Source organism: Diplotaxodon limnothrissa, linkage group LG20 (genome assembly GCF_057381915.1).
Source record: "Diplotaxodon limnothrissa isolate DT_005_m linkage group LG20, D_limnothrissa_male_GT1.1, whole genome shotgun sequence".
NCBI classification, from domain to species: domain Eukaryota; kingdom Metazoa; phylum Chordata; class Actinopteri; order Cichliformes; family Cichlidae; genus Diplotaxodon; species Diplotaxodon limnothrissa.
In genome coordinates this window covers 20,471,533-20,494,468 of record NC_140615.1, presented here as the reverse complement: position 1 = coordinate 20,494,468, position 22,936 = coordinate 20,471,533, and the positions used below count along the sequence as shown (strand labels likewise).

General features: G+C 47.3%; 2 pseudogenes; both read left to right on the top strand.

Annotated features, from left to right (window-relative positions):
- The first annotated feature begins 9,545 nt into the window (after nt 1–9,545).
- LOC146610805 (uncharacterized) lies at nt 9,546–11,139 on the top strand (annotated as a pseudogene).
- Nucleotides 11,140–13,485: 2,346 nt separating this feature from the next.
- LOC146610804 (uncharacterized) lies at nt 13,486–20,031 on the top strand (annotated as a pseudogene).
- The last annotated feature ends 2,905 nt before the right edge of the window (nt 20,032–22,936 follow it).

The following is a 22,936-nucleotide window of genomic DNA, read 5'->3' as shown; positions in this document are numbered from 1 at the left end:
GAGGTGTAAAATGATAGTAGTTAAAATCGAGTGTTAAAAATGAGTGTTTCTCTGTCAAATCTGGAGGTGTTAAAATGGAAACATTAACTCTTGACCTCTTAATGTCATGGTCGGCTGTGTGGCAGGCAGGCAGGAGTGGTGGACCCAAAATGCAGGATTCTCAGGACACGAGGTTTAGACAGAAAATGCAGCTTTATTGCTGGAGCAGAACATCAAGATAAAATAAAACACAAAAGCAAACAAAACTCTAAACAGAGATGCAGGAGGACTGGAAATCCTAAACACGCAGCAAGTGAGGGTGAACAGACGTTAACGATGCGACACAGAGTAGGGGAAGACACAGACACTAAATACAAGAGGTGAACGGAGCAAAGAGGAAACAGCTGGGAGACACGGCTGACGTTGATTACACTGACGAGACAGGGAGAGCACAAAGCTGAACGCACTGACAAAGGACACAGACCTACAAAATAAGACAGGAAGCACACGCCAGACAGAGACAGACTCGTAAACAGGCATAATGACGTCATGGACAAACAGAGGGACATACGGGCAGAGAAGACCAAGCACAGGCAACCTAAACCAAACATAAGGGCAAGATAACAAAACCTAAACCAGACATAATCATCATCGTCATCAACATCATCATCATCAGATAACTAAAGAATCAGAATATAATTGTAATCAAAACAGTATCACCAGAGAATAACCAATCCATAATGCAAAAATAAACCAAAACATAAGAAACTCAAAATGCTGGGTCGACCCGACCCAGGACCGTGACAGTACCCCCCCCACAAGGGCGGGCTCCAGACCGCCCAACAGAAGCACAAAAAACAGCCAAAAACAGAAAACAACCCAACCAGGGTGGGCGGCGGGGGACCAGGAAGGAGGGACAGAGCCCAGAAAGACCCAGAAGGTCAAGTTCAGGGGGCCGACCCGGAGGCCGACAGCGCAGGAGGCCAAAACAGTTCAGTTCCGGGGGCCGACCGTGTGGACGGCAACTGCGACGACGGGCAAACAGTTCCGGGGGCCGGCCACGCGGAAGGCAGTGGCGGCGACAGAGCAGATCCGGGGGCCGGCCACGCGGAAGGCAGTGGCGGCGTTCAGGAGGGTGTTCAGGAGGGCGTCCACGGTGGCGGAGACGCCCAACAAGCGGCCTGGCAGATGACCGACGATGTGGAGGCAGTAGTAGGGGACCTGAAGGCTGCGTGGCCCCTGCAGCCCCAGGCGAAGCGGAGGCTGGACCAGACGAGGCGGAAGCGGAGGCTGGACCAGACGGGGATGCAGAGGCTGGACCAGACGGGGATGCAGAGGCTGGACCAGACGGGGATGACGAGGCTGGACCAGACGGGGATGACGAGGCTGGACCAGACGGGGATGACGAGGATGCAGAGGCTGGACCAGACGGGGATGACGAGGCTGGACCAGACGGGGATGCAGAGGCTGGACCAGACGGGGATGCAGAGGCTGGACCAGACGGGGATGACGAGGATGCAGACGGAGGCGCTGCAGCAGGTGGCGGCATGGATGAAACTGCTGCTGCAAGCGTGGATGAGGCTGCTGGTGGAGCAGCTGGTGGCTGGATGGGCTCCTCGGGCCCCCCAGCTGATGAGGAAGGGGGCTGGACGGGCTCCTCGGGCCCCCCAGCTGACGAGGCAGAAGGCTGGACGGGCTCCTCGGGCCCCCCAGCAAAAACAGTCTCAGAACCAGCGGGCACTGGAGCCCCTGGCACACACAGAACAGAACCAGCAGGTGCGGAGACCTCTGGCAGGAACGCAACAGAACCAGCAGGCACACGGGCCTCTGGCAGGGACAGAACAGGACCAGCAGGCACACGGGCCTCTGGCAGGGACAGAACAGGACCAGCAGGCACACGGGCCTCTGGCAGCGTTGATGCTGACTGGGGCTGAGCAACACATAGGTTAGGCTCAGGAGGCAACAGTTGGGTGCAGTCATCGGCTGACTCCTTAGCCCCCAGGGGTCCAGAGTCAACTGCGGGTTGAAACTCGGACTCTGGGGAGGCCCTGGAGGTAGTAAATGTCTCTAATCGGGCCAGCTTTCGAGGAACGAAAACAGTCCTGTTGAGCATGTTTTCCTGCTTAATACGAGTGAGAAAAGATGGCTGCTCAGCAGGAGACTGGGTTGAGAAAGACTGAAGTGACCGTTGTGGGGAGAATGAAACTAGTGAAGGAGCAGATGATTGAGCTGCGGGTAACGGAGTGGCTAACTGGGCAGCTGACTGAGCTGAGGGCAGCTGAACAGCTAGCTGGGCTGCTGAACGGGCTAACGGTTGAGGAGGTGTTTGTAGTGAGCGTGATGCAGGGGGTGGTATAGGCTCCCCTGAGCCTCTAGGGCTCGGTTTAACTAGCTGAAGGAGTTCAGAAGAAACAGTTCTGCTTAGGCTTCTCTGCTCTAAGAGAACAGGGCAGAAACAGCCCGTTAAGTCCCCCTCCCCATTCTTGGGTTGCGAACCCACAGCGCCATTCATAGAGTCAGCAGTACATGTCAAAACTGAATTCAAACTGTCCGGGGTTAACTCTGTATCGACAGAAAAGTTCTTAGCAGGCTCCAACAGAGGGTGCACAATCAGAGTTTTGCCCATACATTCTGGTTCTTCAGCGGAAAAAGCATCAACATAATGAGTCAGGGAGTCTTTTCTTTCTACTGGGCCGGGGTGAACGTCCATGGAACAAACCGCCTTCACCTCACTACTCTTAGCCGTGAGAAGAAAACAGTTCCCATTACTATTTGCAGGTGAAGCAATAGGGGTACAGTCAACATCACTCACCATTGCCTGCTGTTCTGACGAGTGATTGGGCTCCGGTTGTAGTGAGGAATGACGGCGGTGGCGCCGCTTCCTCCTGGCGGCAGGGGCTGAGGCGACAGGAGAAACTGGTGACGATGGAGAAAAGACGTCCTCGTCCTCGTCCTGCGACCACATCGCCGCCAAGCAGGAGGCAGGTGAATTAAGCCCTGAGCGGCAAGAAGTGGAGCTCTGTGGCCGCGGTGCGGAAACGCCTTTCCCCTCCGCGGAGAGCTCCTTGTGTTGCGGCTGCTGCCGATGCGACGGCTTCGGCGAAGAATACTGGGCGCGGACAAAAGCTGCAAGCTCCCGAGCCTGTAGCACCTCCTGGGCTTCATGCAGCTGGTCTATGAAGCCCCTAAATCCCTTTAGTGTGCGCAAATGAGGATTCCCCTCCAGGATCGCTTCTATAGCGTTAATCCCAACTGCCATAGTCTTAGCGTCCGTAGTGTGGGAGACCCGCTCGATCAGGCGGTGGATGCGGGAGAGGTCATGTTCCCGGGATGAATCCGCTGGGTCCAGGAAATGGTCGCATCGTTCTGTCATGGTCGGCTGTGTGGCAGGCAGGCAGGAGTGGTGGACCCAAAATGCAGGATTCTCAGGACACGAGGTTTAGACAGAAAATGCAGCTTTATTGCTGGAGCAGAACATCAAGATAAAATAAAACTCACAAAAGCAAACAAAACTCTAAACAGAGATGCAGGAGGACTGGAAATCCTAAACACGCAGCAAGTGAGGGTGAACAGACGTTAACGATGCGACACCGAGTAGGGGAAGACACAGACACTAAATACAAGAGGTGAACGGAGCAAAGAGGAAACAGCTGGGAGACACGGCTGACGTTGATTACACTGACGAGACAGGGAGAGCACAAAGCTGAACGCACTGACAAAGGACACAGACCTACAAAATAAGACAGGAAGCACACGCCAGACAGAGACAGACTCGTAAACAGGCATAATGACGTCATGGACAAACAGAGGGACATACGGGCAGAGAAGACCAAGCACAGGCAACCTAAACCAAACATAAGGGCAAGATAACAAAACCTAAACCAGACATAATCATCATCGTCATCAACATCATCATCATCAGATAACTAAAGAATCAGAATATAATTGTAATCAAAACAGTATCACCAGAGAATAACCAATCCATAATGCAAAAATAAACCAAAACATAAGAAACTCAAAATGCTGGGTCGACCCGACCCAGGACCGTGACACTTAACTCTGAACTCCTACAGGGGCTATGACACCAATAGAGTAAATTCACAGACTCCGCCCCCAGCACGGCTCCAATCGAAGCTGAAGTGAAGCCGTTTCAGAACATTTTGCTCTACATATTTGAGTTGTTTGCCATGCTTGGTAAGTCATTTTTTTTACTGTGCTGCAATTGTTTACTGGATTATTTGTGCCATTAATTAGTGTCAACTAATTTTTATTCAATCTCCGCACAGGATATGCTTGTGAAGATGGAATATGGGGGAGAGCAGAAGTGCGCTGAAGTTCCACAAAGGGATGAATGAAGGACATGCATATTGTATTGAAGAAATAAGTGATGAGAATGCTGTTATTTGCATTTACCATGTCAGACCTTTTGATAAACACAATTCTAATGAAAGTGAGAACATGTATACTGTTACATCTTTCAGAAAATGTTTTGAAATTGTGGTGCACAGTTCAGAATAAATGTTTTTCAAAAACCATTGCATCTTTTTAGTAAATGTTTATTTCCAAAATAAATTTCTAGAAGTTCAGAACAGTAAAATTCCCGCTTTTTAGAATGAATTAGAAGATAACTCTTACGTAGTTAAACTAAAATGATCTTTGAGAGTTAATATATAAACTCTTAAGACCAAGTGTTAAATTATCAACTCCAGACAGATTTGGTGTTTAACACTAAATCGGAGTTAACGTACCAACTCTCCAAAAAGAGTTAAATTAACACTTTCTGGTGTGGACCCATATAGACACTTTAATAGTGTTGAAATCAAATCTGACAGTGTTAATTTGGACATGCTGGATGCTGGATGCTGGACAATCCATTATTATTTTCTTCCTGCTCAATGAAGTTTTTTCAAAATAAAGCAGTTTCTAAAATGTATTGCTTGGAGCAACCACAGAGGGTGCTGTAAACACATAATGAATAACAAACTGAGTCAAAATGATATTTTAGTGATACAACATTTTACAACTTTTATTTATAACAGAACAAAGGTATTCTGAATACTTTGGATTACTGTTGTCATGCTTTTTACAACTACATTAATGTACTATTGCTGTGTGATTTATTACTATTTCTGAAGGCTACTCGCCATATCTATACCAACTATATTTTTAAATTTTAATATAAAATGAGTAACAGTGGGTTGACATTAGATAAGACTGCACTTTTTCCAGCGATTTGTTATAGAAAACTATTCCGCGTATATATAAAACAGGTACGCGGCTCCAAACCGTAGTAAAGAGACCTCTGGCTAGTACATTGGGTTCCGTGTCGGGCTCGTGGCCGAAAATTAGCTTTACTTTATTGCCTGGTTCAACTTTGCTAGTGAGAGACAGAGTGAGGTGTTGAAAGGCTGCTCCAACTGAACTTATTGTTTCGGAGGAAAACACAAACACAGTATACAGTCAAGTCTTAATAGCTTACTTACAACTGGGCTTGTCAGGCACTCTTATAGGCTGCAATGGTTATTATTATATTTACATGCTTCCATCTCCTGTTTCTGGTCAGTGACAACTTGTACTTGTAGACTCTCCTGGCGCTCACAGACACATAATGGGTATGGCAGTCCATTCTCCCTGCAGCACAGACTACACTGCCCATGAGGCTACATTCTTTAGGGCTATGCCTGTAACACTCTGCCTATTGCCTTCATTTTAAATAATTTTTTGAAAAATAATTTTAAAAAATATTTCTTCACTTCAAGCGATGTGGCATCATGGCAAGTAGAGGTGACATGGGCCGCGAGATTGAGACACAGACATTAGAGCCTCTTAATGCGTGTTTTGTTTAGGTTTCTACCCGCGTGGAATTACCAAAAATAGAGAGGGCATAGCTTAACATATGAAACAGGAAAAAGCTGCTGTGTAATCCTTTTATTTTAACAAAGTAACTGTATTCTGAATACCACCTTTTAAAACGATAACTGTAATGGAATACAGTTACTCATATTTTGTATTTTAAATACGTACATGTATTCCGTTACTTCCCAACACTGAGCATGGTAATGTATACCGCTTGTCACAAAAGTAAGAAGAGACCTACTTCATAACTCAAGGATTTAACCTGTTATTATGACTTAACATGCTGCAGGTTCTAATCATGTCATCACCTATCTATGTCAGATCATTTAGCCAAAGTTCTATGGTCATTTCTTTGGTTTTGAGGTGGGGGGGGGGGGGGGGGGGGGGTTGTAGTTTATTTAACTTTTTAGAACATTTTATACAAAAGGATGAACAGACAAACAGAAAACACAATGAAACAAGGAGGAGATCAGTTTGAGAACAGAAAAAGAAACAAAATACCTCAGCGCATACAAAAAGCACATGGCTATCAATACACCACAGAAACACGAGACAAGCAACAGGGGCGGGTAAAGGGTAATAGAGAGCTGGTGTAGACATCGCATCCGGTCCTGCAGCATGTCTGCGCTGGTCCAGTCGACCGCCATCTTCCCCGGGAGGGGACAAGCATTGAAGGCGTTTGGAAAGGGAGGGGGGATGAGTGTGTATCAGTTTTTGTGTATGCGTGTGTGTCCAGAGTTCAGCTGAGACAGTGTCCTTCGCCCTGCCAGGCTAAGTAAACAGTCTTCCAGCCAACCCAGGTGGCCTTGCATAGGGGAGGAACAGTCTAAGCACAGTCTGTTATCAGGGTGTTTTTGTTCAGCTCCAGCCTTGAGATCATAGCTGGCGCCGAAGTGGTAGCCGCATGAAGCGATGGTGGTTTTTACTTTAGTGCGAACAACTCATGTGAATTTCAAAGCTGTTCTAACAGTCCGACACTGGTCTCTCAATCTCCTGTTGGAGAGATGTGAGCATCTCCATGATGTTATCAAACTTACGCTCCGTGATGTTGTCCTTCTTGTGCTCAAAGAGCAGATTCTGAGAACTCACGACCGCAGTGAGCTTCTCCAAGATGTAATCAATTTTCGCTCAGAGGTCTTATTCTGAGTGCTTCTCCAAGGTGTAATCAAATTTTCGCTCAGAGATCTTATTCTGAGTGTTCACAGCAGCCGTAAGCTTCTCCAAGATCTTATCTGTGCTGCGCTCAATGAGCCCATTTTGAGAACTCACCACTCGTCCCATCGATTCAATCCCTGCAGGCAGCCTTGTGGGGTTTTAAACAGCCGATTCCGCTTTCTTTAATCTTCGATAAGCCAGGGCCAAGCCAGGGCCAAGCCAGCTCCGATCAGCAAGAACCCTGTTATCATGGCTCCGAATAGCTAGATATCTTCAACACTCAGGCTCACCCGAGCCCAGACTTCTCGTTGAGAAAAGGGTGTCAATTGCATTCAGGGACCAGTTGATCAAATCCATAATTCCTCTTTAGGTTTTAGAGAACAGACTGTGAGAGAGTGTTCCAGGGAAAAGTAATACAAAATACACAAGACTGGAAAAGGACACAAGAGGCTAAGCAGGGAAGATAAGGGAGGAGAGGAGAAAAGTGCAACCGACTTCGCCAAGAACCAGAGAGAAAAAGAAAATGTATACAAACAAGAGAAAGGCACACAGAGAACAAGTTGCTTGGAGCAAAGAAAAGACATAAAAACATCTCAGAAGTGCTTTTTATGTATTTATTTGTGCAGGTCGTCAGTATTCCCATGTTTAGGCTGCTGCAGACGTTGGTTATGCAGCAGCCCCAACATCTTGTCAACAGGAAAGGTTTATACCTTTTATATTAGATTATTGATATTGTAATAAGAGGGTTACCTGTTCATTTGTTTTTATTGATAATCATGGCTCGGTGTTGCTTTTGCACATATAGCCTTTAGAACAACGACGAAACCCATATCACCCAATTGAAGCACTTCGCTCTCGCACTGCAGGCTCCTAGAGTATTTAAAAGTAGAATGAGAGGGCCCTCTTCTCTGGAACCAGCTTCGAGTTTGGATTCGGGGAGACAGACACTATCTCTACTTTTAAGATTAGGCTTAAAACATTCATTTTTGCTAAAGCATATAGTTAGGGCTGGACCAGGTGACCCTGAGTCCTCCCTTAGTTATGCTGCAATAGACGTAGGCTGCCCGGGGATTCCCATGATTGCATTGAGTTTTTCCTTTCCAGTAACCTTTCTCACTCACTATGTGTTAATACACCTCTCTGCATTGAATCGTACCTGTTATTAATCTCTGTATCTCTTCCACAGCATGTCTTTATCCTGTTTTCCTTCTCTCACCCCAACTGGTCGCAGCAGATGGCCACCCCCCCTGAGCCTGGTTCTGCCGGAGGTTTCTTCCTATTAAAAGGGAGTTTTTCCATCCCAGCCTGGGATGGTCAATTTAGTAAAGTAAATCCGTTGGGCATCTTTCTTTGCCTTTAGACAATAATTCTGATGGCAAAAAAGCCAAACGGGGCAGGCAAAAGAAAAAATAAATAAATAAAAGGGAGTTTTTCCTTCTCAGTGTCACCAAAGTGCTTGCTCATGGGGGGTCAAATGATTGTTGGGTTTTTCTCTGTATCTATTATTATAGGATATACTGTACAATATAAAGCGACTGTTGTTGTGATTTGGCGCTATATAAATAAAATTGAACTGAATTGAAACACAGGGTTGAACATTATATCACCATGTTTGGTCCCCCGGTGTTTGCACAGGCGTGCCTCCTCAACCCTACGAAATTGTCGTGGTCTGGGTGGTTTTCCACAGCATCGGCTCCTCCCCACTGGGTGGAGTCTTTGTTGTTCCTCACCTGATGGCAATCGTACCAGCAGTATTTATGACCGGCGCACTCAACTGGTCTTCGCCAGATTATCTGCCAACTTTAGTCAGTTCTCGGCCTCATGTCCGTTCCTTGGTGACTCATCGTGTGTATTAACCGTATCTCTGTTTTTCTCGTCAGCCTCTGAAACCCACCTACCAAGTTCTCCTGGATACCAGTTTGCTGCCGCCGGTAATCCCTCTCCGTTTTGGAACTGCCATTCTCTCCTGCCTGCCTCCCTGCATTGCATACAGCACCCACCTGGACCTCTCCTGCCTCCCCCCTCCACGCAACCCCACCTGCAAGCTTGTAAGACAGCTCAGTGTACTATCCTTAGATTCACTCGCAACCCTCTGTGGGATTCCCCTGACTGCTCTCTCCTCTGTTTCAGTGCCCTGGCCCGCCACAGTTTCCCCTGCCCAGTACCTGCACCCAGTTATCCCTGCCATCTAGTTATCATCACAGTATTTTCTCTCGCCTCAGACATCTAGTTTATGTTCATTGATTCTAGTCTGCACTTTCTGTTAGCCTCTGAGCATTGTAAAATAAAATCTCTTTTCGTTACACCTCACCCCTGGCCTCCGGTTTTGAATCTGCACTTGAGTCCATCCCATTTCCACAGGCCACTGCGCCATGACAGAAATTCCCCATCGCTTGGGAAAAGTTTGCAACCATGGAGCGCCTCGGCATCGTACAGCGCACGAATAGTGCCTGGGCCTCTCCGCTACACATGGTGCCCAAATCAGACGGTTGATGGTGGCCGTGCAGAGATTTTCGCAGTTTGAATAATGTCACAGGTGATATGTAGGGCTTTCAATGATTTTGTCCTATCATTGCCTATACCCAGGGGATACCATACCCTGCATTTACGGACTTCCTAAGATCCACAAAGAAGGTGTCCCACTCAGACCCATTGTTAGAGGCATAAACTCAGCCACTTACAACATTTCGAAACACCTTGCTACCATTCTAGCACCTCTTGTGGGGAACACCCCACATCACATCAAGAACACCACTGACTTCACCGACAAGGTCCAGAAGCTTACTCTGGATCCAGATGAAACTATGGTGTCCTTTGATGTCTCTTCACTTGCATGCCTACCACGGAGGCAGTGGAGACTGTCAGAAAATGACTACAAGAAGACAGCTCCTTGGAAGATAGAACCAACTTCACTCCCAATCAGATTTGCACACTGTTAGACCTCTGCCTTACCACCACATATTTCATATACAATGGGGGTTTCTACAGACAAAAACATGGATGTGCCATGGGCTCCCCGGTGTCACCTATTGTAGCCAACATTCACATGGAGGAAATGGAAAGAAAGACCCTTGGCTCTTTTAAAGGGAGAGTACCTAGCCACTGGTACAGATATGTAGACAACACCTGGGTCAAAATCAAAACATAAGAAGTGGAATCCTTCACTGCTCACATTAACGCTGTGGATAAAAACATCAAGTTCACCAGGGAAGACACAAAGGATAACTGTTTGCCATTCCTGGACTGTGCCGTGTGCATTGAAGAGAATGGAAACCTCAACCTCTTTGACTCCCACCACCTTCTGGAACACAAACTTGGAGTAATAAGGACCTTACAACACTGGGCAGAAACTGTTCCCTCTAAGTCTGAAGGGAAAAAGAAGGAACACACACATGTAAAGAAAGCTCTTAAAACATGCGGTTTTCCTAATTGGTGTTTCATCAAGTCAGCAAGTCAGCAAAGATGCACAGAAAAGAAGACCAAACACCAGCTAAGGGGGATAAGAAAGACAAATGCAACAACATCCTCTATGTAGCTGGTATATCGGAAAAACCCAGGAGAGTCTTCTCCAAGCACAACATCCCAGTTTACTTCAGACCCAGCAACACACTCAGACAAAAACTGGTTCATCCAAAAGACAAAACGCCTAAACACAAACTTAACAATATAGTGTATGCTGTACAGTGTAGTGAGGAATTCCCAGACCTCTACATTGGAGAGACCAAACAGCCACTTCATAAACGTATGGCACAACATAGAAGAGCCACCTCCACGGGACAAGACTCAGCTGTTCATCTGCATCTAAAGGACAAAGGTCACTCTTTTGAGGATGCAAGTGTTCACATTTTGAACAGAGAAGACAGATGGTTCGAAAGAGGATTGAATGAAGCCATCTACGTCCACTGTGAATGGCCATCTTTGAACAGAGGTGGTGGTTTACGACACCAGCTGTCTGCCATCCGCAATCTAGTTTTGAAATCCCTTCTCAGGCGCCTTAACGCCCACTCGCATCCTGGGCCATCTAACCTCAGGAAATCACATGATAGGTTGGGGCTAGGTTACACAATGAACTCACCTGAAACCTTGGCTGATTGTGACCTACACCCATTTTCACACTTTAGCTCGTGTGTTTAGGTAGAGGATCAATAGGGGGTCCTTTGTCCCTCTTGAAGGGACACTCCCTTAGGGCTTAAATCTGGGACTCTCCACAATTTGACCCTAGAACTGAAACATCTTCAAATAACTTAAAGAAGTCCAGATGCTTTTCTTTCCAAGCTCCTCCCTAGAACTAACACGAGGAATTTTGCTACTGCTGTGTCAAAAGTGAAAAGGGAGGTTGACCCTGCATTGAGGTGAGAACGAGGTTCAGATGTAGCAAAAGTCTACTTGTTTTGTGGAGCTGGGCATATGCTAAATCTGTGTCCTTCATTTGAAGGAACATTGCACAGTGAAAGATTTTCCTTTTTGAAAGAGAATGGGGTGTATTTTATAGCTGTATGAAGCAAGGACTGTAGGAAATGTGTCGTGTAATCAGAAACACCCATGTCCGCCCCAAGAAGGGAGAAAGTTTTTCAGTTCAAACTAAAGGAGAAGGAGAACCATCACATGAACATGAAGGGTCTCTGTATTCTGTTCAAAGCAGTGGTGTTACTGGGGTCAGTGAGCAAAACAGTGCTCTCTCCATAATCCCAGTGAGTGAAGTCCAAGAAAGGCCCCCAGTAACTGATAACATATACTTTTCTGGATCCTGGGAGTTCAGCATCATTTTGAAGGAAAACTGGCATTCTCTTATGTACAATGGGTCAATAGAAAATGGTCAGTAGCCATATCATCTCAGAATTGCAAGTAGTTGAATTGGATTTAGAGAACTACTATGAATTGTCAGATTTATTTACACAGAAAAGCATGCCTGTTCATCGATGCAACATTCCCCAACAGGAAAATGTCAACAGTTGACCACACTTACAACATATTAATGTCTTGGAGATAAATTTCGGGGTTGACCTACTGATTATGACCAATGTTGTTAGAAGTCAGGATGGAGGTCCCTATGCAGTATAAACTATACTAGGGTTGAATGGCGAATTGCCCTCTTAAAGGAGATTGTAAGACTGAAATTGCTGATGTTATGCTGCTAAATCTATGCAGACCAAGCTCCTGCAGCATTGTATACGGATCAAATAGCCCATAGAAATAGGTAAGCGCCACCCACACGGACCTCTGAGGGACATGGTCGAATGTATTCTCCAAGTCCACAAAGCACATCTAGACTGGTTGGACAAACTCTCATGCAGCCTCAAGCAAGGATAAAGAGCTGGTCCAGTGTTCCATGACCAGGATGAAAAGCCCATTGTTCCTCCTGTATCTGAAGTTTGACTAACAGATGGACTCTCCTTGCCAGCATAGACTTTCCCAGTGAGGCTGAGGAGTCTGATCCCACTATAGTTGGAACAAACCCTGTGGAAACCACCATCCCAGTCTGCCAATCCAGAGGTATCACCCCTAATCTCCATGCAACATTGTAGAGGTGTGTCAACCAAGACTGCCCTCCAACATCCAGAGCCTTCAGGCTCCTGCCACCAACACCCAGAGCCTTCAGGCCCCTGCTACCAAGGAGTTGTCTAACTGCCTCGGTGACCTTGCCCCAGAAATAGACATCTCCGAACTCCTCCCACACCCAAGTTTTTGCTTCAGCCACTGTGTGAGTCATGGTGGCTTCCTTTACCTCTGGTGTCCATCATTTGGGGGGGGGTTACCACTACGACAGGCACCAACAACGTTATGGCTAGAGATGGGAATTGAACACCGATCCTTGTTGAGAACCGGTTCCCACTGTTTCAATACCTTGGAATTGTTTGCCATTTTTGCAAACAATTCCCCTATCGATTCCAGTCGCCTCGAATGATGTCACCATGTTGTTTTACCCAGTAGGAAACATGGTGCCTAAGCGGCACAAACGCTCAAACGCTTACTCTACAAATATACAGAAGCATTTGCTCACAAAACACTAGATAACGTTAAATGAATGTTGTGTTTTTGATTCGCTCCGAACTAGTGAAGCTCAACCCAGCAGCAGCGGTAACGTTTGCATGTCTTCTCCTGTTAATAGGGCCGGTAACTAATCAACTAACATTGCATATTATGTTAGCGTGATTTGCCTTATTGCAAAACCTGCTATTACTGTGCATTGCATTTAGATAACCGTGACAAGAGAGAGAAAGACAGAGTCTGGCTGGCTCAGATGCTGGCAGTTCTCGCTGCAGTCTACCGGTAGCTTCTCCTTTCACAGAGGCAGGGAAAAGTAAAATGATGCAGGCCAGGATAGATGAATGTCACCGAGTAGTGACTAAGTTTGTGGTAAAAGGCACAGTAGATGCCCCCGAGTTTCGGTAAGTGAATGTGTTTAGTTGTAGGCTAAGTCAGGGAATGTCAAAGTTGCATGTTCTCCTCTTACCAAATGTTTCATCCGTTTCCATTTGTATATTTTTTAGAGAAATGATAAAGACTCTGACCCCTAAGTACAAAGCCCCAAACAGAGACAGTTTAACCAACCACTTGATCCCTGCTTGGTATGCAGTTGAAAAGGCAAATCTGATTTCTGACCTGAAACATGTGTTGAAGGTAGCCATCACTGCAGATGGATGGACAAGTTTTAGTCAAGATCATTACCTCACAGCTGCATTATGTCAGGAATGGCCAGGCTCAAGAAAAAGTCCTCAAAACCAAACCAGTGTACCAGGCATAGACAGGAGCAGCTGTAGCAGAAGAGATTGATGAGATCTTGGAGGAGTATGGTATCAAAGACAAGGTTGTGGCAGCCACTGTTGATAATTAGGGATGGGTATCGTTTAGGTTTTGTCCGATACCGGTGCCAAACCGGTACTTTTGAAACGGTGGTGGTACTTAAAGGGTGCTCGAACCTGTGCTTAAAGAATGTAACACACAAACTTTGTCCAAAAATGTCTTATGCTTATATTTTTAGCAGTCTCTTTTTTCTGCAAAATGATAACCAAGTTAGCCTTTTCTGTTGATATAACATACCTGCTTTGGTTGGAACTGGTGCTTAAACAATGGAAAACACAAACTTTGTCCTAAAACCTCTCATGTTTAGCTGTGTTCTTTTGTAAAATGATAACAATGTTAGCCTTTTCTCAAGCTAAGGGCATATATGGTATCACTCTTGGCTGGAAGCAGTGCTTAAACAATGGAAAAAACACAAACATTGTCCACAAACCTCTCATGTTTAGTTGTTTTCCATTTTTTCTTTGGTCATTTTAGCCTTTTTGGCCAGGGCAAAGGGAGTATCTGCTATCAAGAAGACAGCCACATGTAACTACGACAGTGTTTGCTAGTTCACCTTATGTGTATTAATTTAATAACGTGGTTAGCCTACTCACCGTAATTTACACACGAAGCTACTCACCCAGAGAAGAACGGCTGCTGCTGCCATCATCATCCGTCATCATTTCTGCTACACTGGCAGGGCAAGGGCCAGGACTCTCCTCTTCGGGTTCTTGGGGGATGTTGCTAACTCCAAGTCCGATAACAGGCACCACACCCGCAGTAGATGTGCTCGGTGTGAGGTCTTGCAGCAAGTTATCAAATACGGTGCATTTCTCAGCTTTTAAAAAATCGGTATGCGTTGCCAGGTGTTTTATCAGATTCGAGGTGTTACTTCTTTTGCACAATATTACCTTAAAGCACTTGCTGCAGGCTGCTGAGTTTGCATATTTTGCTGTGAAGTATAGCCAGACTTTTGACCGCTTCGCCTTGGGCATTTTTAATCTGTAGCTCTGCTCTAAAAGAACGTACACCTGGGTCGGCCTACTGTCCTTGGAAAGGTAAAATGATTGGCTAGAATCCAATGTGTATGACATGTCAGGAAAAAAAAACACTGAAATAAAGCACCGAAATGTGCACTGCTTTTCGGTATGGTTACTACCATTTATGTCAGAACCAGTGCCATAATGGCACCGGATATCAGTACCCATCCCTATTGATAATGCGGCCAACATGGATGTAGCTGTCAAAAAGCTACAAATTCTCAAGTTTCCATGCTTTGCACACACCCTGAACCTTTGAGCTCAGAAGCTCTACAACTGTCTTGCCATTTCCAACTGGGCGGCAAGAAGTCACTCTGTGATTGTATGGATGAACAACATGGCAAAAGTGGTCCTGAAGGAGAAGCAAGAGTTGCTCAGTAAGCATAGTAAATAGTTTGTTCAGATTGTGTATATGTAAATCATTAGATCATGATCAAAGTAAATGTATAAACTAAGATAAGGAATATTACATTAGCATTTAAGTTGTGAATGCAATACTCCCCAGAGCTGCCCAAGCATATGCTGCTCCTAGATGTAAAGACCAGATGGACCTCTCTGTATTTGATGATGGAGAGATTCTAGCAGCAGTTTCCTGCCATCCAGGCTCCAGCCATCGATCCACAGATAAGAAAGTCAATGGAAAAGGAAAGCTGAGTAGTACTGAAAAATAATGGGTATATGGCTTAACTTGTACTCAGGTTCGGCAATGACGACTTAAGAAAAGTAGAGGAGTTTGTGGTACTCATGCAGAAGCACTACACCTCCACACTAGCAGTTTCCAGCGACAAAAGTCAGACCTGTGGTGAGATTTTGCCCATCCTGCAAAAGCTACAGCAACACTACACCGTACAAGAAGATGACTTTGCCTTCACAAGGAGCATAAAGGAGAACATTTGGAAAGATCTTTCCAAACGATACTAGGATTCATTTATCATAAATAAAATGACAGTTATAAATACTTAAGGATAGTCATGATGTCACATTTTCCTCCCTTTTAAAATTTAAGGACACTGATATCCAGAGATTCATGGAGGAGGCCACTGTCTTGGACCTCCGATTTACAGTGGGGCAAAAAAGTATTTAGTCAGCCACCGATTGTGCAAGTTCCCCCACTTAAAATGATGACAGAGGTCAGTAATTTGCACCAGAGGTACACGTCAACTGTGAGAGACAGAATGTGAAAAAAAAATCCATTAATTCACATGGTAGGATTTGTAAAGAATTTATTCGTAAATTAGGGTGGAAAATAAGTATTTGGTCACCTCAAACAAGGAAAATCTCTGGCTCTCACAGACCTGTAACGTCTTCTGTAAGAAGCTTTTCTGTCCCCCACTCGTTACCTGTATGAATGGCACCTGTTTGAACTCATCATCTGCATAAAAGACACCCGTCCACAGCCTCAAACAGTCAGACGCCAAACTCCGCCATGGCCAAGACCAAAGAGCTTTCAAAGGACACCAGGAAAAGTATTGTAGACCTGCACCAGACTGGGAAGAGTGAATCTACAATAGGCAAGCAGCTTGGTGTGAAAAAATCAACTGTAGGAGCAATCATCAGAAAATGGAAGACATACAAGACCACTGATAATCTCCCTCGATCTGGGGCTCCACGCAAGATCTCATCCCGTGGGGTCAAAATGATCATGAGAACGGTGAGCAAAGATCCCAGAACCACACGGGGAGACCTGGTGAATGACCTGCAGAGAGCTGGGACCAAAGTAACAAAGGTCACCATCAGTAACACACTGCAACGGCAGGGAATCAAATCCCGCAGTGCCAGACGTGTTCCGCTGCTGAAGCCAGTGCATGTCCAGGCCCGTCTGAAGTTTGCCAGAGAGCACATGGATGATACAGCAGAGGATTGGGAGAATGTCATGTGGTCAGATGAAACCAAAGTAGAACTTTTTGGTATAAACTCAACTCATCGTGTTTGGAGGAAGAAGAATACTGAGTTGCATCCCAAGAACACCATACCTACTGTGAAGCATGGGGGTGGAAACATCATGCTATGGGGCTGTTTTTCTGCCAAGGGGACAGGACGACTGATCCGTGTTAAGGACAGAATGAATGGGGCCATGTATCGTGAGATTTTGAGCCAAAACCTCCTTCCATCAGTGAGAACTTTGAAGATGAAACGAGGCTGGGTCTTCCAACATGACAATGATCCAAAACACACCGCCCGGGCAACAAAGGAGTGGCTCCGTAAGAAGCATTTGAAAGTCCTGGAGTGGCCTAGCCAGTCTCCAGACCTCAACCCCATAGAAAATCTGTGGCGGGAGTTGAAAGTCCGTGTTGCTCGGCGACAGCCCCAAAACATCACTGCTCTCGAGAAGATCTGCATGGAGGAATGGGCCAAAATACCAGCTACTGTGTGTGCAAACCTGGTAAAGACCTATAGTAAACGTTTGACCTCTGTTATTGCCAACAAAGGTTATGTTACAAAGTATTGAGTTGTGTTAGGGAAAATATTCTAAAACACTTCTTCGGTAAAGACTCAGAGAAGAGAAACACACAGAACTTCTTGCTAGCAAGGGCAGTCTCAATGACTCGCGCTGAGCACTGCCCCTGGTCTTTATTTTATACTCCATTGAACGTGTGTGTGTGTGTGTGTGTGTGTGTGTCCTGCTGATCAAAGGGTCATAAAAGGTACATCCTTGGTCAGGAGAAGGGTGAAGAAGTCCAGCAGTTAAAGCACTTAGACTAAAACAAACGTAACTACGTTAATCCTGCCATAAAACAATAAAACCAGGTACAAGCTCTCTCGTTCTCCCAGGACGTGGGGGTGCATTCCTGAGGTGCACGCCAAGCCTGCAGCCTGCTAGAGATCACACACAATTGATTATATGCCTCTAAGTATACATGGTTGAATATTTCCTAATACAAATAACTACATGCAGTATTCTACCATATGCAAACTTATATCACTAAAAGATTATACTGACTACTAAATACAATTTTCCATAGACAAGTTGTATTTTTGTTATTGACCAAATACTTATTTTCCACCCTGATTTACGAATAAATTCCTTACAAATCCTACCATGTGGATTCATGGATTTTTTTTCACATTCTGTCTCTCACAGTTGAAGTGTACCTCTGGTGCAAATTACTGACCTCTGTCATCATTTTAAGTGGGGGAACTTGCACAATCGGTGGCTGACTAAATACTTTTTTGCCCCACTGTAAATTCAAAGTGGATAAGGATGAAGTCTGGGACAGGAGATGAGGTATTTCAATATGACAGTTCATTTTTCATTGTAGCACATTTCCATTGCGAGAGTGATACCTTTCATCTATGGATCCGTGGTACTTTGATTTGTTTGTTTATTTGTCACTTTCTACTCAAGCACCTAGAGCAAGGAGTCACACAGGGAGAGTTGCTCGAAGATGAAGATGAGGATGAAGAAGACTATGTAAGTTTAGTTCATTGTGATAATAATTTAAATGTCATGGATTTTTCATTTTTTGCTTCATTTTTTATTATGTCCATTTAATTTCAGGCGCTACCAGTAAAGCAAAAAAACAAAACAAAAAAAAACGGCCTTGGAAGAACTCTTTGAAGAGGAGGACAACGAGCTGCAGTCATTCCAACAATGGCAGCCCGTTCTTTCCCTGGCCCAGAGAGTGGATCAGGAAATCCAGCAGTATAGAAGCCTAACCCCCATCCCCTGCAAGGATAACGCTGTTAGGAGGTGGTGGGTAGGTGTATTGTTGTTGTTTGGGTTTTGTTTTCCTTTTGGTTGTAGGTAGGCGAGGCGGGGCTTGATGGCATTCCAGCACACCTGCGACGCATCGGACGTCATCAGTGAGCAATTTTAGGGAGCAGAGTCACGGACGTCTGGTGTCGGAGTATTGTCGCTGTCACAAGTGGTAACGAGTCAGCACAGGCTGCATCTGTTGATTTTACGCTGTGGAGCTGTATGTTTTAAAGGATCCACATTTCACCTGCTTCTCTTTGTCTTAGCCTGTTCCATCGCCTGCCCGCCTACCTAGGATTTTGTGTTGGCTATTGTGGATCCGCGACGGAGTGCTACGTACCATCAGGCGGCGATCACCGCAGCGGCTGTGGTTTGGGTGGTCAAGTAAGCGCTCCAACTCTCTCCGTCCACTTGTGTTTAACGTTCGGCTATCAATGGTACGCCATAAGCTCTGTTTTGTTCCCTGTTGTCAGGTAGCTCCGGTGCGTCTGCTGCCTACCTGCATACTTCGGCTCCGTCTCATCTCCTCGGTGTTTATCTCCTGGCACATTTTTATCCATCACTGTATATAGCCCCTTCCCTTGTAAATATTCCCCCACTCGTGTATATATAAAGCTTGCATCACAAACTATTTTGCGTCCGTGTGTGTTTCTGCCACGTAATCCATCTATGTAATCCAGCAGACCTAACAGAATACTCCGACCATTTTGATGGATTCGGCAGAACACACAGGTCCCGCGTCCGGCGATTTACTCCAGAAACACGAGGAGTCTTTGTCAAGCTTGTCTCGGCAGTTGGCGGCGTCCGAGCAATGGGCGGGCCGGGTTAATGAGACCCTGTCGGCCATTCAAGAGACTTTGGCTCAGTTAGTTCCTCCTACTGTTCCCGCTGTTCCTGCCCCCCCGCCCGTACCGTCTGCCTCACGGGGTGTGGGCTCTGTTCGTGACCCCGCTCCCCCGGCTCTGGTGCCTTTTACGGGAGAGTTGGGCCGTTGCGGGGGTTTTTTGATTCAGGTTTCTCTGCTTTTTCAGCGGTATCCCCAAGCGTTTTCCGATGATGCTTTTAAGATTTCTCATGTTATCGGTGCCCTTCGTGATCGTGCTTTGGACTGGGCCGAGTTTTATCTCGCTCTGCATCCCGTGGAGACTGTCACGTATGAGCAGTTTGTTCGGGATTTTAAGGCTGTTTTTCATCACCCCCTGCGCTCGGATGAGGCCGCGCGGCAACTGCACGGCCTCCGCCAAGGGGGCCGGTCGGTGGCGGAGTTTTCTATTGATTCTATTGGTTAAGGCCGCGGAGACGGGGTGGGGTGATGACGCGTTGCGCGGGGCTTTCGTCATCGGATTGACCGATCGCATGAAGGATGAGCTCACCACTCGTGACGAACCGGAGAGTTTCGAGGCTCTAGTTAATCTGGCTATTCGTATCGATAATCGCCTTCGCGAGCGTGAGAGGGAGAGTGTCCCGTCCCCCTCCTCCCGGTCCGGCCCACGCATGGTCTCCTCCGGCGCCCGCCGCTGAGGAGCCTATGCAGTTGGGTCGTACACGGCTGACGCTGGAGGAGCGTCGGAGGCGGTTTGAGGGACGGTTGTGTTTGTATTGTGGCCAGCCGGGCCATTTTGTGTCCACCTGCCCGTTGCGGGCACTTTTGGATTCTGGCGCTGAGCAGAATTTTATTGACGGCGGTCTCACGCGGCGTCTCGGTATTGAGACGAAACCCCTGCAGGTTCCCGTCTCCGTTGTGGCTCTCACCGGTCAGTTACTGCCCTCCGTCGCTCATGAGACTGAACCGGTTTCGTTGATTCTTTCTGGTAATCATCGTGAGGTTCTTCGTTTCTTTGTTTTTTCCTCCCCGGAGTCTGCCATCGTTTTAGGTTACCCGTGGTTCGAGCGTCATAATCCTCATATCAATTGGTCCTCCCGTCGCATTGAGAGTTGGAGTAGCCACTGCTTGTCTCACTGTTTACAGTCTGCTCTTCCGCCTTCGCCTGTCTGCTCGTCTAAGCTGGCGCCCGAGGAGGTGGATCTTTCGTCTGTACCTGAACAATATCATGATCTGGGGGCGGTTTTCAGTAAACGCTGTGCGCTCTCGCTTCCCCCCCATCATCCTTATGATTGTGGCATTGAACTGTTACCTGGAGCTCCTTTGCCCACCAGCCGGCTGTATAACCTCTCTGGTCCGGAGAAGGCAGCCATGGAGAGGTATATTACGGAGTCACTGGAGGCGGGCCTGATTCGTCCATCGTCTTCGCCGTTGGCGGCAGGTTTTTTCTTTGTGGATAAGAAAGATGGATCTCTCCGACCCTGCATTGATTTTCGGGGTCTTAATGACATTACTGTGAAGAACAAATATCCTCTTCCCCTGATCTCTTCTGCTTTTGAACCTTTACAGGACGCGGTCATTTTTACGAAGCTGGACCTTCGCAATGCGTACCATCTGGTGCGCATGCGCCAGGGAGATGAATGGAAGACGGCCTTTAACACTCACCGTGGACATTACGAATATCTGGTGATGCCTTTTGGCCTGACAAATGCGCCGGCAGTGTTTCAAGCGTTGATTAATGATGTGCTTCGGGACTTTTTGAGTCGGTGTGTGTTCGTTTATTTGGATGACATCCTTGTTTTTTCGCGGTCTTTTGAGGACCATGTTCAGCAGGTGCGCAGCGTTTTGCAGCACCTTCTGGAAAACAAACTTTTTGTGAAAGCGGAGAAGTGTCAGTTTCATGCTCATTCTGTGTCGTTCCTGGGCTATGTCCTTGCTAAGGGGCGGGTGGGGCCTGATCCTGGCAAAATCAGAGCGATTGCTGATTGGCCGACTCCTTCCTCGCGCAAACACCTGCAGAGGTTTTTGGGGTTTGCTAATTTTTATCGCCGATTTATTAAGAACTTCAGTCAGATCACCCTTCCGCTCACCCGGCTTACGTCCCCGGCTCGAGTTTTCAGTTGGTCTCCTGAGGCCGAGCAGGCGTTTGCTCGGTTGAAGGAGTTGTTTTGTTCCGCGCCCATTCTCGCCCACCCGGATGGTGCCAGACAGTTTGTGGTGGAGGTGGATGCTTCTGATGTGGGTGCGGGGGCGGTGTTGTCGCCGTCTCCATCCGTGCGCATTTTTTTCGCGGCGGTTTTCTCCAGCTGAGCGGAACTATGACGTGGGTAATCGGGAGCTGCTGGCGGTTAAGCTGGCTTTGGAGGAGTGGCGTCACTGGTTGGAGGGGGCGGAACAGCCGTTTGTGGTTTGGACGGACCATAAGAATCTCTCTTACATTCGGAGTGCGAAGCGGCTTAACTCCAGGCAGGCCCGGTGGCAGCTGTTTTTTAGCCGGTTCCATTTTACGGTCTCGTTTCGCCCGGGTTCTCGCAATGTTAAGCCGGACGCCTTGTCCCGTCAGTTTCCCCCCCGCGTCTGAGTCTATGGGGGTGGTTCCGATCATCCCCTCGTCTTGCGTGGTGGGGGCCGTGACATGGGAGATCGAGAGCCTGGTGCGCCAGGCGCAGCGGCAGGATCCGGACCCGGGTTCGGGCTCGCCGGGTAGACTGTTTGTTCCGGCGGCCGTGCGCGCGCGTGTTTTGCACTGGGTGCACGCGTCTCGTTTTGCTTGTCATCCTGGCGTGCGTCGTACGGTTTCCCTGCTGCGGCGCTTCTTTTGGTGGCCCGCTTTGGCGAGTGATGCCCGCGAGTATGTGCTGGCCTGTGACACTTGTGCGCGCAATAAGAGCCGTCACCTGGCCCCTCCCAGGTTGCTGCATCCCCTGCCTGTCCCTGGTCGACCTTGGTCGCATATTGCAGTTGACTTTGTTACCGGGTTGCCGCGTTCCGCTGGTCACTCGGTGATCCTCACCATTGTGGACAGGTTCTCCAAGGCGGCGCATTTTGTCCCTTTGTCTAGACTTCCTTCTGCCCTGGAAACTGCTCGCGTGCTCGTGGATCACGTTTTTCGGTTACATGGAATTCCTTTGGACATTGTGTCGGACAGGGGGCCTCAGTTTGTTTCTCGGATGTGGAAGGCTTTTTGTACTGCTTTGGGGGTGGGGGTGAGCCTTTCCTCGGGCTATCACCCACAGTCTAATGGACAGACTGAAAGGGCCAATCAGCAGCTGGAGTCCGCCTTGCGCTGTGTGGCCTCCTCTGACCCCGCTTCCTGGAGTGGTCATCTTGCTTGGATTGAGTATGCTTATAACTCTCTCACCTCGGCAGCTACTGGGTTTTCTCCGTTTGAGGTCTGTTTGGGATATCAGCCGCCGTTGTTTCCTTCTCAGGAGGCGGAGATTGCGGTTCCGGCCGTGCGGGATCATCTACGTCGCAGTCGGAGGATTTGGCGCCGGACTAAGGCGGCGCTGCTCCGGACAGTGTCTCAGACTCGCCGGGCTGCTGATCGGAGGAGAACGCCTGCGCCTCAATTCACCGTGGGCCAACAGGTTTGGCTGTCCT